The sequence below is a fragment of the Kogia breviceps genome, chromosome 1 (assembly GCF_026419965.1).
Source record: "Kogia breviceps isolate mKogBre1 chromosome 1, mKogBre1 haplotype 1, whole genome shotgun sequence".
NCBI lineage: Eukaryota > Metazoa > Chordata > Mammalia > Artiodactyla > Physeteridae > Kogia > Kogia breviceps.
The window spans coordinates 177,381,256-177,397,414 of NC_081310.1; positions in this window are offsets into that span (position 1 = coordinate 177,381,256).

Sequence of the window (16,159 nt, forward strand, 5' to 3'; positions counted from 1 at the left end):
CTTATTGTGTTTCAGCAATTTGTTTCTTTTGTGCTACTTTCACCTTGGCTTTCATTTCTGTGACATTGTAATTTCCCTGAAACCTGACAGCTTGTTTTATTTCCTTTTATCATCTTGCTTTTATTTCCATGGGCTCTTAGATTTCTTCTCTGTACTCTTGTTTTGTAGAAATAAATGCTTCATTGAGGATTTATGTTTTGTTTCGGTTTTATTCTGGTGAATGTTCTTTGGTTTTTGTTTATTTGGTTCTTCATTTGCTGCCTTTGCTTGTTCTTGTCCTCTTGTTTTTGTTTCTTGTATCTGTGTACCTCACTTGAGACGGTTCATTGTTGATTACTAATATTTGAGTGGTGCAAGTTTTCCCTGGACCAGCTGTTTGCAAGAGGTTTATGCTGGGGAGGGGCCAGAGCTGTTTCAGGATAGCAGGAGTTATTCTTATGACTCAGGTGTGTGTATGAGTTCTTTGAGCCTTTACCTGGTTGCTAATCTTGATAGGGCTTTTTGCTGTTTAGAGTCCCTCTCCTCCCCCAAACCTCGTTTGTCTGTGTGATTCTTTTTTTTTTTTCTTTCGGTACACGGGCCTCTCACTGTTGTGGCCTCTCCCGTTGAAGAGCACAGGCTCCGGACGCGCAGGCTCAGCGGCCATGGCTCACGGGCCCAGCCGCTCTGCGGCATGTGGGATCTTCCCGGACCGGGGCACAAACACGTGGCCCCTGCATCGGCAGGTGGACTCTCAACCACTGCGCTACCAGGGAAGCCCTGTCTGTGTGATTCTTAATTCAGCCTCAATTCTTCTGTTTCATGAAACCCAAGCAGGTCCAGGGAATCTCCTGATGCGGGTAGCCACCCCATCCATTCCATTTCCCTGGTGGCGTGCCCCTCAACATCTCACTCTGAAAGATGAATTCTCTGCTTCCTCCTGAGCCCCTTTCCGACCTGCCCTGCTGTTGTCTGCTTTTCCACCGAATTGTGATTCCATTGTCAGATTTCTCCTGGTTTCCTCAAAGATGGCCTTTGCATCTTTTCCCCCCTTTTTGTTGCTTTCTGGAAAGAGAAGTGGAGAAGGACCAACTTTATCATTTTCAAACAAGATGTTCCAACTGCATCATGAATACTTCCACTTCTCTCCTCTACGGTGGCTGCCCGTCGAGTCTATGAGCTCTGCGGGATCGGCCTCTGTTGACCTCTCTGGTATCGTTTTCATTGCTCTCCACTCCGTCCACAGTGCATTCTTTCATTTCCTTGAAAGCCCAAGATCTTTCCTGCCTTGGGGCTTTTACTCACCCTTCTCCCCCTTCCTTCTGCTGTTTACTGGCTGACTCCTACACATCCTCCAGATCTCAGCTGAAAAAGTCACCTCCCCAAGGAGCTCTCCCTGACTTCCCAGCTGGGGTTCCACAACCCTGTCAAATGCTCCAGGGCTCATCACCTTTCCTCCTGGTGCACAGTCAGGACACATCGTGATCTTTCCCCCCCATGCTGCTCTAATTCCATCCAAGCAGCGAAACTGGGCACTTCAGTAGTCCACGAGGCTTTGTTCAGGGTGAAAGCACAATTTCCATTTGGCCTTTTGAAATCCTGACAATAGTACTGGGATCACCATTGCAGGGGTAGCCAGAGTTCCTGGGACTCCCTGGGATGGAAGGAGGGTCTTTGTGAAGAAAGGCCAGGCGCCTCCCCAGGAGTGTTTAATCCAATGAAGAGGGACAGAAGATTCAGCAGGGTTGTTTCCTGGTATTGTTAGGGTGTCGGCCAGTGGCGGGGTGGGGCACTGGTCCACAGAACTCTCCGGAGGGAACAGGGCTAAGCTGCCTTCCTGAGACAGCTTCGGTTGTTCTTTTAATTGTGTTTTGATTGCACAAAGGACCTTTAAACAGCACTAAAGGCAATGTTTAAAAAGAAAGAAAAGCCACTGGACCCCATCCATCTTACACATCTGATGTGCTGGAAAGAGGCCTGGGCTTGGAGTCCAGCACACCAGGCTTGGCAGCCCTCTTTGCAGATTCCTGGCTGTACTGCCTCGGGCAGCCTGTTGCCCGCCTCTCTCTGCCTGAGTTGCCTAACCTGTAAAGGGGAACAGTTTCTACCTCGTGGGGATTTGGGGGCAGTTGGGGAAGTAAGTGAGATCACGAATGTGGAAGCCGTTTGGCGTAGTGTCTGGTGTATGGTGGATACTTAGCAAAACTTCTTTTAAAAAAAAAAAAATCAAGGCAACTGTTTTCATTTTCTTGAAATTTTCAGAAACCTTCTGCCAAGCCTTCATCAAGTCCAGATGAACATTTTGCACTTGTGATCATGCTTTAAATTTAATTTTGCAGTCTGCTTGTACACTTACTGTATTCTAAGCACTTGTTTCAACATATTCATGATTATTTCGTAGTGGACGTGCCACTGAATCAATGTGTCATTATTTCTGTAGCCCTTCTTCTGCTATTGTACATTGTTCAGTGTTGTAAATAATTCCGTATCGAATTCTGTGTTCTATATTATTGTTGCTTTCACTGGCATCTCATTTGGATTTCTCCTACTGAAGGTTGAATATTCTTCCATGTTTACTTACTCCTTCTATTTCCTCACCTGACTTGCCTGCTCATGACCTTTGTCCGGACATCTCTTAGCAACTCAGATATTTTTTATTGCTGTGTATGAAATCTTTACATAATATAGACATTAACCATTTGCCATTTTCCCCACTCCTTGGGAACAGTTTCATTTTAGCTGTTTTCTAATAGACAAACTTTAAGTGTTTCACCTATCAGTCTTTGCGTTTGTGATTTCTTTGGTTGAGTTCATTGTTTAACCAACAAACACCACGTGTAAGAGAGGCAAATGGAGAGGTGGGGGGAGGGAGTAAAGGACACCCCATCTCCTGATTTCCAGAAGGTCTCAAGTTGGGGATACGGACATGAACACAGTCACGATGTTGCCCCAGTAAGTGCCAGAACAGTAAGGGTTGCACCAGCACCAGCAGTGGACTGAGCTCTCTCTGCGCCAGGCCCTGTTCTAGGAATTTGCATACACTCTCTCATTTAAGCCACACAACAACTCTGTGACTTAAATACTGTTATTATCCCCATTTGATAGTTGAGGAGAATGACCCTCAAAATGATTACAAGACTTATCCAAGCTCCAACAGCTAGTAAGAGCTGAAGCCAGTATTTGAAATCAGCCAGTCAGGCTGTAGGGCTTGCCTTCTTAACCACCAGACTAAACCAGCTCCCCAGGGTATCCCCAGAGTGGTTGGTGGTGAGGACAGCAGTGGTAGGGATGGAGCTGTACATCAAGGAAGGCCTCCAGGAGGAGGTGTCGAAACTGAGAAATGAACGATGAAGACAACTTCACCCTCAGGCAAGGGGCTGTGGAGGAATGGGCATGCCGTAAAGAAGGAGCAGCTTTTCCAAAGGCATGAAGCTGTGACCCCCCTGAGAGACTGTAATTTGGCCAGTAGCCTTAGAGTACAGATGATTCTTTCATCACCCACATTTTATTTACCTGTGTATTCATCACAGGCTCCATGTTAGGTGCTAGGGATACAGAGGTGAACAGGACATTCAAGATACCTGCCCCATGGAGCTTTCGTTCAAGGTGGGGGAAACAGACAAGAAAGACGTACTGAACATTTGTCATTCATCACTGCTTAACACTTTAAAAAATTCCTTTCTGTATGTTGATGAGCCCTTATATCTTGAGTTTCTCCTTCCGGAAGCAGAAGTCAGCCCCCCTTGAAGGGTACAGATGTGTGACCTACTTTCCTCCAATCACACTCACCCCCTGAGACCAACCAACCAAGAGATGGGCTATGTGTGTAAACAGCTACACGTGGGGCACACCTTTTGCTGGCCTGGGTGGTGGCCAAGGCAGTACTGGTTCCGGGGTCTGTGACAGCAGCAGCTCCCCCATCAGTCCAAGTTCTGCAACGTGCTTCCTGGAGGTGCTCCTGAGCTGCATCTAGAGCTCAGTTCTCCATCATCCAATGAGCCTAACATCCCTAAGTAAATTCTCTTTCTACTTAAATAGGCCAGAGTGGACTCCACTGTCTGCAAACAAGAATACTGTGAATATGCCGACAAGCAAATAAATATGCACACCGGGGAAACCAGGGGGTTTGCCCACGGTTCCCCAGTGGTGGAGCCAAGATCCAAACCCAGGAGAGTGAGAATCCAGAGCCAGCATCTCCTCCTAGATGCCACTGGATCAGCGCCCCCTGCCTAGTGGGTTCAGTCCTACAGGGCTTGCTGGCCTCAGGTGACCATCCAGTCTTCCATCTTTCATGTAGAAGAACACGATTTCCTCTCCCCTTGTCAGGCGCACCGTTTGCAGGTGGCTGGGAAGGAAGCCTTTGCATGTGGCACCCAGGCTCTTGATCTCTTGCTGCGACTGCTGTACTATCTTCCTGCCCTGAGGACTGCAAGGCGATGGGATTGTGTATTTTTGTTAATGTCACTGTCACGCAATTCTGTATCCATCTCATGGTCAGAAATAAGGGTGGGCTACAGCCTGACAGGGCCTATCGCAGGGAGGGAAGAAGGGGAGAAACAACCCAGGTTGTGCGGCCTGGAGGTTGTGGGCCATCTGAGCCCCCCATGTCTGTGTCTTTGTGGAGAAGGAGGGCTCAATGCCCCTGGAAGCCAGCTGTTTGCCCTTGACCTCACTGTTAAGACTACTACTGCAGAAGGGAAAATGGGGACTCCTGCCCGCAATTCAGGATCTGCTTTAGTTAACTCAGCATCTTGTTCTGGGAGACAAGACAACTCGCCCAGAGCACTGAACTGACAGCAAGGGAAGTCGATTGCCCACAAGTGGTCTATCCACTGGCAGGGCCTGCCTGTTAGCAGCAAAAGACATGAGGTGTTTTTCTGCTGGATGCATTTCTTTTTTTTTTTTTTTTTTTTTTTTTTTTGCGTTACACGGGCCTCTCACTGCTGTGGCCTCTCCCGTTGTGGAGCACAGGCTCCGGACGCACAGGCTCAGCAGCCATGGCTCATGAGCCCAGCTGCTCCGCGGCATGTGGGATCTTCCCAGACCGGGGCACGAACCCGTGTCCCCTGCATCGGCAGGCGGACTCTCAACCACTGCGCCACCAGGGAAGCCCTGGATGCATTTCTTTGTATTTTCCAAAGCTGGTGGATCAATAGCTACAGACAGCTCAAATGAAATTCTGTCTCAGCTCCTTACACCCTCAGGTGGGAAGATGCACCATTAGATAACTCAGGTTCCCATCAGGTTCCACTGCTGTCAGCGACTGCTGGCCATGGACTCTCTAGACCCTCATGACAGCCTTGTAGGGTCAGAACTACTGTGAATATTTCAGAGATATGGAAACCGCGGCTCAGAGAGGGGAGTCATTACCCAAAGTCCTAGAGCTGATCCTTGGCTTCAAAGCCCCTGTGCATGTAAGCTGTTTGTTATTACCATTGTCAGTTTCCCAGGCTAGGAGTAGTAATGATCCTCAGAGAGGGAAAGTTGCCACCCCAAGGTCACAGAGCCAGTGAATATCAGCTCTGGAGTTAGAAGCCAGCTTGTGGAATTGCAGAGCCCTCTGCTAGGAGAGCTCGTCACCCTGGGCTGGTCCAGCCTCCACATGCCTGCCCTGGGAATAACGGAGAAAGGCCAGAGGCACTAAGATTTGTGTTTCTCTGAGCAGCCCCCAGAGGGAGAAGCTGGCTCCTTCCCCATCCACCGTACCAAGGGCATCAATTCCCAGCTCCAGAAGGACCTACTCCCCAAGGCTGCAGTTCTATTTTTAGCCTTGAATCCATCAATAAACAGAGCCTGGCAGAGCAGGCAATTTCTGGCTGCCTGATATTAGTAAGAAGAGAGACAGGGACCATTTATTAAGTATTTTCTGTGTGCTGGGCATTACGCGACATGCTTCACATGGATTATCTACTGAAATCTTTACAACATTCCTATGAAATGACTACTATTATCATCATCATTTTATGAGTAAGGAAAATGAGGCTTGAAGAGGTTAGAGAATTCGCTTGAGGTCACATGGCTGATAAGCTGCAGGGTCAGGGTCCAAATGCAGATTACACCCAGGTTTGTGGGACTCTTAAGTCCACGCTCTTTCCAACCTGGGAGTCTCCAGATAAGAAAGCCTGGCAGAGGGAACAGCACAGGCAAAGGCAGGGAAGTGTGAAGTGCAAGGCCTCTTTGGGGAACAGTGAATAGTCTAGTGAGATTTGGGTTGAGAAGAAAGATGAGGCCAAGGCCTAGAGCAGGGCAAGATTCTGTAAGATCTTGAATCCCAGGGGGTTCTGGATTCTGGATTCTGAAAAGATTGTGAGTGGAAGAGTGATATTGTCATGTATGAGCTTTAGAAGTAGAGGATGGATTTGAGGGAGAGACTGGGACTATTTCCACTACTAATAGTGGTACTAGCTTCCGTTTATTGAGCACCTACTATGTGTGTTAGGAGTATTAGGTGCACCTCATAAGTTTATCACCTAATATACTCTGGGGGGCTCATTCAATGGTAGCTGTTTGGAGGCTATTATTATTTCTCCTTTACAGATGAGAAAACTGAGGTATTGAGAGGTCAAGTAACTGCCCAGGGCCTCTAGGATTGGAATCCGAGTCTGGCTGATTGCAGAGACCTTGATGTTACCCTGACCAGTTGGGAGGGTGAGTAATAAAAACAGTTTTAGGCAAAAGGACATTTATCTAGAGTCCAGGAATGAAGAAGATAAGGTAGGTTGCAAAGATCACAGAGAGGCAGAATTTTTATTTTGTTTTGTTCTTTAAATAAGTTTATTCACACACACAGAGGACAGCAGTTACGTCACTATGGTTACAAAGTTTTCTGGGGCCGGAACTGGCAGACAGACTCAACCAGGGGAAAGGGCATTGTTTCTGCAGGGCAGTGGCTGGGGAGGGAGGAAAGGGCAGGGTCCAAAGTTCACGTGTGTCCAGCAGCTTCGAGGTCCCTCATGGTCAGAGGTGCAGCCGGAGCTCGGGCTGTGGAAGCCCAGTAGCAAGGGGCAGGGGTGAGTGAAGGGGGATGGGTCAGTCTGAGTCTCAGCTGCATCTGATATCTGACATCAAAAGTCTCCAAGGAGATAGGAAATATACCCGTCCTCTGACACACATACAATAATGGGGGTACGTCACATGTCAAAGGGACATAGGAGCCAATTGAAAGAGCTCCCGGTGACCAAAGCTGGACCAGTTTGAGTGACAAAAGAAATAAAGTAGCATTGGATTACCACCCAAAGTGTACAATAAATATCCATGAGTCCTTACTGATACAAATAAATGATTGAATAAATGATGTAAATAAATGATTAAGAAGAGACAAATGTCCCATGTGGAATTCCAAATAGTTTATGTAGCTCTTCCACCCGCAGGGAGGCGGAGCATAACTGCCCACTGCTTAGGTGTGGGCTACACACAGTGACCGCCTTCCGCCTTCCTGAGTACAGTGGGGTGGGGGGCACAGAGTCACGTTTTCAGTGGAGAAAACTGGCAAACGCAACCTCAGCCAGGTGATCAAGGTTGACAGTGCTAAGCAGTCATGTGGATACGACGTGTGTCCGTCAGCAGGTCTTGGGCAGGGTGCCAGCAGCTTTACATAAACACAGACACGTCCACCTGCAGTGGCCTCAGCCCAGGGTTACTGCTGACTGCGTCTGTCCACGACCCTGTGGGATGGGGACCAGGAACCCTGGAGCATCTGGCCACTGATCTCCTCAGCTGCTAGGAGCTCAGAGGCACAGGAACTCCAGTCCCTCCAACCACGGCCCAGGTCTTAGAGGGGGAGCCGGGTTCAAGCAGCACCTTGGGAGGGCTCTGTCAGAGGCCCAGCAGTGCCCAGCAACCTTGACTGGGACCCCTGGCTACAGAGTTCACAGTGTCCAGTGTCATGACCTTGAGTCAGAGGAGCAAAAGTGCCTAGAGGAAGTCCCTGGGGCTGGGGTCCAGGCAGCTGGCAGCCTCAGCAGAGTCCTGAGATACAGTGGTGTATCTCCACCTTCAGACGAGACCAAGCCTCAGGACGAGGGGCTGCATCCTTGTGTTCTGGAGCCTCTTGCCTGGGGCCCAGAGGGCCTGCTTCTGGTTTTCCAGTTCATGAGTCAACAACCTGGAACATGTCCTTCAGCAAATCAGGGAACCTGGGAGGCGGAGCGATGTTGAGCCAGAGGCCCGTCCAGGCTGGGCTCGGTGGAGGGGACAGCACGGTGACCTATGAGCGAGCAGCCCCACTGCCTTCTGCTGAAGATCTCTGGGGCTGGGGCATGCAGTGCACAGCAGTAGTGCTGCTGCTGGCTGGCAGGAGCTGGCCGGGAACTGGCCGTGCAGGGGGTGCCTCCGGGGAAGCTTAGTTCCCAGTGACTTCTGTTCTCCCTCCAGGGGCTCGCCTCCTGGCTGCTCACTGTGGTCCAGATCAGTCCCTTCATTCCCTGGGTTCCACAGCTTGTGAAGCCAGGTGGAAGAAAGTGTACAAAGGCATCCATGGAAAATGAACTTTGTGCTCTCTGGCCCTCCCCAGCTGCTGGAGAAGCCAATTTACAAAAATCAGCTCATCTCAGGGAGTGAAGACTGAGCTTCCCCCTAGATGAATCCATAGTGGAATCCAGTGTGGTAGCCAGAGGCAAACAGCAGAGCCAAGGCCCAGCCTGTTGAGTAATTGACTGGAGGGAATCCTGCCAGATGAGAGCTGCCTGGTGCCCCAGGAAGGCCCCCAACCCTGGGAACTGCTGGGAAAAGCACAGGGAAAGGTGGAATTGACAGACCTTATGGCTGATGGGAGGTAAGCCTGACTTCCAGGTTTCTGGCTGGGAGCACTCAGTGGACGGACCCCGGGACACTGGGAGGGGGATGTAGGAGGAGGACCAGGTGGGGCAGAAACCCAGCGTGGGTCACAGCGGCTGGCTAGAGGCTGGGAGTGGAGATGGCGCCTCTTGGACTGGGAGGACAAAGCCCTTTGTGTCAGGACTCCACATCTACTCATTTGGCTGGTGCCCAGCCAGGAAGGCCCAACCCCAGAGCCCTCAATCAGTGGCAACTTCTCTGCCATACGAGCAGCACCTCGGCCTCCTCCATCAGCACCCTGTCTCTCCCTGATTCTCAGGAGCCCCTTTGCTTCTTCCCATCTGGGTTCCAGGCTTCAGCTCTCCCCATCCCCTTCCCTTCCTCCGATGCATGGAATTTCCGGCCCTGCAGCCCACTCAGCCAAGTGTCACCTCCCAGCTTGCCAATCTAGACTGGGCCTCAGACACTTTGGGAGGGAAAGAACCACCAAGTGTTGAGTAGCTACTGGTCTAGGTGCTCCTCACGTCACTCTGCCAGGTGCATTGCCGCCCTCTCACTAATGGCAGCCTCTCACTAATGGGATTTGAACCTACATCTGGCTGGCTCCAAAGTCACTGCTCTTTGCGCAAGAGGAGAGAGCTGTACTGCCCACGTGCTCTAAACACTGAGGCAGCCCCTTGCTCCTGCATCTCCATCATCCCCTCTTCCCTGCTTCCTTCTCACTTGGCCGTAAACTCAATGTTCCCTTTTCTGGAAATCCTCTCCCCTTGACCTTGCAATTCTCTCCTTCCTTTTGCTATCAGACTGCCAGCTTGGTTCCCTCTGTCACCCCACCCCTTATCCCTCTGAGTTTTGATCAACTTAACCCTCATCCCTTACCCACACACCCAGCCCAGCCACTCCTGCTGGAGTCACCAATACCCCCCGGGCTTCACGATGGGCCCTTTCTTTCTTTTTTTTCTTTTCCCCATTATGGTTTATTATAGGATATTGAATATAGTTCCCAGTGCTATACAGTAGGGCCCTCTTGTTTATTTTATATATAGTAGTTTATATCTGCTAATCCCAAACTCCTAATTTATCCCTCCCCCACCCCCTTTCCCCTTTGGTAGCCATAAGTTTGTTTTCTATGTGTGTGGGAGTCTATTTCTGTTTCGTAAATAAGTTCATTTGTATCATACTTTCAATTCCACATACAAGTGATACGCTGGACCTTTGCTTAGTCTTTATATTTCCAGGTTCTTCTGTAGCAATTGACACTCTCTCTTTTTTAAAAATTATTATTTATTTTGGGCTGCGCCGGGTCTTTGTTGCGGCATGCAGACTCTTCGTTGCAGCATGCGTGCGGGATCTAGTTCCCCAACCAGGGATCGAACCCGCGCCCCCTGCATTGGGAGCACAGAGTCTTACCCACTGGACCACCAGGGAAGTCCCAGGCAATTGACACTCTCAACAGATAAACTACTCCTTGAAAAAATAAAAGATTTGTTCTTCCTTAAAAATGTAAAAAAGGGCTTCCCTGGTGGCGCAGCGGTTGAGAATCTGCCTGCCAGTTCAGGGGACACGGGTTCGAGCCCTGGTCTAGGAGGATCCCATATGCTGCGGGGCAACTGGGCCTGTGAGCCACAACTACTGAGCCTGCTGGTCTGGAGCCTGTGCTCCGCAATGAGAGGCCGCGACAGTGAGAGGCCTGCGCACCACGATGAAGAGTGGCCCCCGCTCGCCACAAGTTAGAGAAAGCCCTCACACAGAAACGAAGACCCAACACAGCCAAAAATAATTAAATAAATAATTTTTTAAAAAAATGTGAAGGAAATATGTGACCCCCCCAAAAAATATTTATCGCAGGAAAGAAAGAAGGAGAGAAAGAGGGAGAGAGAGAAAGAGAGAGAGAGAGGCAGGCTACTAAGAATTAGAAAGTGGTCATTAACCCAAATGAACTTATCTATGAAACAGAAACAGACTCACAGACATAGAGAACAGACTTGTGGTTGCCAAGGGGGAGGGGGTTGGGGGAGGGATGGAGTGGGAGTTTGGGATTAGCAGATGCAAACTATTATATATAGAATGGATAAACAACAAGGTCCCACTGTACAGCACAGGGAACTATATCCAATATCCCGTGATAAAATATAATGTAAAAGAATATGAAAAAGAATGTATATATATGTATAACTGAGTCACCTTGCTGTACAGCAGAAATAAACACATTGTAAATCAACTATACTTCAATAAAATAAAATAAACGTAAAATAAAATTTAAAAAAAGAGAGTGGTCATTAAGAAGCGAGAAAACGGCACTTTTAGGATGCAGAGTCACTGGGTTTCTCCCACGTTGGTGGTGGGAGTATAAGTTGGCACAACTACTTAGGAACACAGTCGGACATCAGTGTGTAAATTCCAACGTTCCCCCATTCTATCTAGTAGTCGCCTCTGATGCCAGTGTCACATCCCCTTAGTTCACCTTTAAGCCACAGCTGTAATCCCCGTCCGCCCAGCTCAGGACTCACGTGTGCTGACAGCTCCCCACACAGCAAAGGTACACATTTTTCTGTTTTCTGCCCAAGGTTTTCTCCACTGGGTGGCTGGGGGTGGCAGCACTCAGCCCATCCACAAGCACAACCTAGAAATGTAGGGAACTTAACATCCCAGAGGCATCCCTTGATCAATGGGGCTCAGGAGCCTGCAGATAAATGCCCCTGCTGTCCATCCTTCAGCCCCCAGCAGTCACCTCAATATTTCTCCCTTATGTTGCATTTTCCTCCTTCCCTGTCCCACTCTCTCCTGCTTCCTGGCATGACTCCTCAAATAAATTATCAGCATCCCTTTTGTCTCAGGCTCTGCTTTAGGGGACCCAAACTAAGACAACTGTGACCCAGCAATTCCACTCCTAGCTCCATATTCAAGAGATAATCTTACCAGGTACATCAGGAGATATAAGAATGTTCCCGTTGGCACAAAATCACTGGCAAGGGCTTCCCTGGTGGCGCAGTGGTTGAGAGTCTGCCTGCCGATGCAGGAGACACGGGTTCGTGCCCCGGTCCGGGAAGATCCCACATGCTGCGGAGCGGCTGGGCCCGTGAGCCATGGCCGCTGAGCCTGCGGGTCCGGAGCCTGTGCTCCGCAACGGGAGAGGCCACAACAGTGAGAGGTCCGCATACCGGGGAAAAAAAAAAAAAAGAAAGAAAGAAAGGGAAAAAAGGGTCAATTTAAAATAGCAAAGAAATGGAGATGTTTTAGGAGGGGTGAAATCATGTTAAAGGAAATTGTCTTACTCGGGAGAAGAACAAAAATGTCAGTGTAGACTTTCTTGGATAAATATAAATGAAAGTTCATATGTTATAAATTTAAGGGTAACTGTTAAAGTTTAGAAATAGGAAAATTCTAGTTTCTAAGGATCATGTCTGCGAGTCAGGATTCCCGATCTAGAGACAATGGCCCCGATGGGATGGAGCCCAAAGGCGTCATCGAGAGTAACTGGAATGAGATTGTTGACAGCTTTGATGACATGAATCTTTAGGAGTCACTCCTCTGTGGCATCTACGCCTATGGTTTTGAGAAGCCCTCTGCCATCCAGCAGCGAGCCATTCTTCCTTGTATCAAGGGTTATGATGTGATCGCTCAAGCCCAATCTGGGACTGGGAAAACGGCCACTTTTGCCATATCAATTTTGCAGCAGATTGAATTGGATCTAAAGGCCACCCAGGCCTTGGTCCTGGCACCCACTAGAGAGTTGGCTCAGCAGTGTTCTACGGAGGTATCGTGGTCATTCTGTGCCTAACTTCTGAACAAAGGCAGTGTAAGCAAGAAGTTACAGTGGAGCTCCACTCGAGGGCCCTTAACGTTTAGAACGTGCTTTAAGAGTGAACACGCCAGGGGCTTCCCTGGTGGCGCAGTGGTTGAGAGTCCGCCTGCCGATGCAGGGGACGCAGGTTCGTGCCCCGGTCCGGGAAGATCCCACGTGCCGCGGAGCGGCTGGGCCCGTGAGCCATGGCCGCTGAGCCTGTGCGTCCGGAGCCTGTGCTCCGCAACGGGAGAGGCCACGGCAGTGAGAGGCCTGCGTACCACACACACACACACACACACACACACAGACACACACACACAGAGTGAACATGCCATCTAACGTGGGAGTACAACAGTACATAGATGTCATTCCACACATAAAACTAATTGCTGTGACCCATCAAATAAATGGGTCACACAGTTGACTTCCAGAAAGCTGTGAGGTCTAATCGGTTAAGAAGCCATATTGAAGTTATTTCAGGGGGCCATTATTGTGAATCAGTGTGTACATTCAGGAGCCAGACTGAGTTTAAATTCTGAGACTGCCACTTATCAGCAGTCTAATCTTAATTAGATTGTTTAACCTACCTGTTTCTTGCTTAAGAAGGGAGCTTAATAGTGTTTGTCTCAGCTGGAGAGAATAAAATATATAGCACTTAAAAAAAAAAAAAAGAAATAGGAAAATATAATTTCAAATCTGGTGGAGGAAAATAAAGGGGGTAAGTATAATTTGACAAGTCCTAAAGAAGGCAAAAAGGAATAAAAAGAAAGCAGAGAATTCGTGATAAGAAAGCGTAAAGAGCAATGGGAGAAATAAGACCAAATATATCAGTCGTCCCAATCATATGAATAGGTAAAACACACTAATGGGAGACAAAGAGGCTCTGATTGGATTTCTAAAGCCTAACTATATGCCATTTACAAGACGAATAGTGAGAAGCAAAACTGCACATAAAGGTTGAAAATAATAGAAAAATTACACCAGGTAAATACTGACTGAAAGGCAGAAGTGTATTCATATTAATATCAGAAAAACTGAATTAAAGCAAAATAACATTAATAGGAAGAAAGAAGAACATTTGGCACTGATGAAAGTTATAATGTACCAAAAAGATTTAAAATTATTTATGAATTTGTATGCACTTTAAAAAGTGTTTTGAGGTATATACAGCAGGAACACACTGAAGTAAAGGGAGAAATTGACAAGTCCACAATAATGGTGTGAGATTTAAAAACACACCTCTCAGAAATTGATAGATCATGTAGATGAAAAATTAATATATTATAGAGGAAAATGTGGAAGGACTCACTCAGCATCTATTCCCACACCCTAGTGTGCCGAGGATGGAAGGCTAAAAACTGTTTCCCAGAGTTTCTTACAGCTAATGTTCCAGATGTGGATTAGTTTCCACCACTTGGTGCCACAGTGCAAGATCTAGAAGGTGGATGAGAGGCAGAGATCATTGTCCTTTTCCTTGGGCTGTTATTGCTTACAAGCACAATCCTAGAGCCATGGAGTTTTTCTGTGTCAATGACTGGCCTCTGGTTTTGTGAATGTTAGGAAGCAGTGTCAGTGTTGGCAGTGCTTGTGTCCCACTCTTTGGCTTGTTACAACAGTGTATCATAAACGTGGTTCTAGGGATAGATAGCATCCAAGAGACCCAACCTCAGGTGAACTCCTACAGCCCTTCCAATGACTCTGTAAAAATTTAATGCTCATTTTGCTTAAAATACCTGGAGTGGTTTCTGTCTTGTGCACTGAATGCTGATTTCTACAGATTCAATTACTATAGATTACTATGGATTTGAAAATGTGGTTATAAACCTTTAATATATAAAGAGGCAAGAAAAGCTTACACCATTAAACTGAGAATTTACATTATTTCAAGCACACAAATATTTTTAAAATTTATTTTATTTTATTTTTATTTGTTTATTTTTGGTTGTGTTGGGTCTTCGTTTAGGTGCATGGGCTTCTCATGGCGGTGGCTTCTCTTGCTTCGGAGCATGGGCTCTAGGCGTGTGGACTTCAGTAGTTGTGGCACTCGGGCTCAGTAGTTGAAGCACACAACAAATATTAACGGCTCACAAAGGAAATCTTAAACATTTCTCAAAGTCAACATTATATACCGTTTTATCTCATCACAATGCAGTAAAATTACATTTATTTTCAATAATAACAAGTAGCTTTAATTTTTTCATTTATTTGAACCCTAAATACACGCATAAAACTTCTAAATTATCCATGAATAAGAGAGTAAATTATAACAAATTATAAAATACTTATAGCTGAATGACGATAAAAGCATCACCATTACCTATGAGGGCTTGTAGGATGCAGCTAAAGAAGTACTTAGAGAAGAATGTATAGCATTAAATGAATTAATTATGAATAAAAATAGTTTTTAAAATGAGCTGAAGGTTCAGGTTAAGAAAGAATTAAAAGAACAATAGTAAACCAAAGGAAGTTGAAGAAATCAAGTAATGAAAGAAAGAGCAGGAGATAAGGAAGTAGAAAATATAATGACAATGGAAATTCCCCGGCTGTCCAGTGGTTAGGGCTTGGCACGTTCACTGCTGGGGCCCAGGTTCAATCCCTGGCTGGGGAACTAAGATCCCACAATCTGTGTGGTGCGGCCAAAAAATATATATATATGTATATATATAATGACAACAACAGCAAAAAAACAGAGATAACAAACAAAAGTCTAATTCTTTGAAAAACACCCTAGAAAGACTGATCAGGAGAGAAAGAGAACAAGCCCAAATAGACATTATCAGGAATGAAAAGGGGAATATAACTCTGATACAACAGAGATCTTTTGAATCATGGAATACTATGGACAACTTTGTGCCATTAAATTTGAAAACCTTGATAAAATGGACAAATTTTAGGAAAATATAAATTGCTAAAATTATTTCAAAAACAAATAGAACTGAACAAACCAATAGTCATTTAATAAATGAAGGTAGTAGTAAAATGTCTCATCCACCAAATAATTTTCCAACGAATTTCACCAAATGTTATAAGGAGTAGAAAATCTAGGGACTTCCCTGGTGGCGCAGTGGTTACGAATTCTCCTGCCAATGCAGGGGACATGGGTTCGAGCCCTGATCCGGGAAGATCCCACATGCCGTGGAGCAACTAAGCCCATGCGCCACTACTGAGCCTGCGCTCTCTAGAACCCGCGAGCCACAACTACTGAAGCCCGCGTGCCTAGAGCCCGTGCTCTCCAACAAGAGAAGCCACCGCAGAGAAGCCCGGGCACCGCAAGGAAGAGTAGCCCCCGCTTACCGCAACTAGAGAAAGCCCGCGCACAGCAACGAAGACCCAATGCAGCCAAAAATAAATAAATAATAAAAATAAATACATTTTAAAAAATGAAATAGGGATAATAACAATATTTACCTCTTAGACTTGGTGTAAGAATTAATATAGGTAAATTAAAAGAGGTAAACATAGGATTAATATAGGTTAAGGATGTAGACCAGTCCCTGGCTTGAAGTAGCACTATTTGTATTAGCCACCATTGTCCTTTTATCCTCTATACCACGTGATACCTTCATTTCCCCTCTCTTGCCCAGTGGTGGGAGACATCCATTATCTGAATGGACCAGA